We start from the raw sequence: 1,316 nt of genomic DNA on the forward strand, positions 1-1,316 counted from the left end.
TATTTCCTACATGGTTGTTTATCACTTAGACACGCACACACACACACGTATCGATGTAGACAAAATCATTTATCATGTAGTTAGCCACACGAATACCAATAAAGGTTTTGGTATCAGTATAGAGACACAGCGATTAAATATTTAGAGAATGACGTAGGTGGGGGTGGGAATAGCCATAGCTGATTCTTGATATGAAACCTGGTTAATGAAGTAATTACTCACATACTTAGTATAATGAGTAAAGAAAACGTAATTAATTAAGATAACACAGTGAAGTGAAAAATTAATTACAATAATGAAAATAATTTGATATTGGATGCATTGAGAATTGTGTCTGACTTTCAGCTGTGACAACTGGTGATATGTTTCGATCTTATTGGTGTTCATCAGCGAAACATTGTCTTTAACTGTTAATGTGATATATTAGATGACAGAGACATATAAGAAATGTTAATAAATGATCACAGAGGTAGGAGTGATAAGGTAGGAGAATCACGGATGGCTTTTAGAGGAGAACAACCTAGAAAGTAGACCCTAAATGAATTCCTTTGGTAAGCCTTTATATTCTAATTAAAATTACAACATTAATAAGTATAATTTTTTTTAACTACACAAAATTCGTACTCAATCCACAAATATGAAGTATGTGACGAGACAAATATCATTGGATTAGTCTGTGTCGCTTGCTTGGGATTTTCCAAATATTCAGGTTATATAAATATGACGAGAAATAAATAGAAAATAGAAAAACGTGAGCCCTAAGTAGAAATATTTCTCTCTATTGCAAAGAGAGAAACAACTATTTTATATTTTAATTCCGTATAAGCACACGAAGCAGTTATGATCGAAATAATGATGTGTATATTTATTTTTAACAGGTCTGTAGAGAGAGCTGTGTTCTCCAACATAAAATACCGCAACGAATGCATTTCACATTTTGACGTTCAGGAACGTGTTGTGAATAAGCATACACATTATTTATCTGTAGTTCATCAAAGTTTTGTCACAATTTTACAGTTTTCTGACCTTTATCTCTCCTAATTGGGCAGTTATCACAATCATTTACAAGAGATCATATTCCAACAGTTACCTTTTATCTTTTACCTGTTTCAGTCATTAGACTGCAGTCATGCTGGGGCATCGCTCTGAAGAATTTTCGTCGAGTGAATCGATCTCAGTACTGTTTTAAATCTTGGTATTTTTTCTGTTGGTCTCCTTTGCTGAACCACTAAGTTACGGGGACATAAACACACCAGCACCAGGTGTCAAACGGTTGTAGGGGACAGATACAAACACGCACACACAGATAGATAGAT

At 34.0% G+C, this 1,316-nt stretch overlaps 1 protein-coding gene across 2 annotated transcripts in view; it reads right to left on the minus strand.

The window, feature by feature from the left end:
- Nucleotides 1–1,316, minus strand: part of LOC106870291 (monocarboxylate transporter 9) — a 16,627-nt gene that overhangs the window by 3,640 nt on the left and 11,671 nt on the right. The window lies entirely within an intron of this gene.

Source organism: Octopus bimaculoides, chromosome 20, assembly GCF_001194135.2.
Source record: "Octopus bimaculoides isolate UCB-OBI-ISO-001 chromosome 20, ASM119413v2, whole genome shotgun sequence".
Lineage (NCBI taxonomy): Eukaryota > Metazoa > Mollusca > Cephalopoda > Octopoda > Octopodidae > Octopus > Octopus bimaculoides.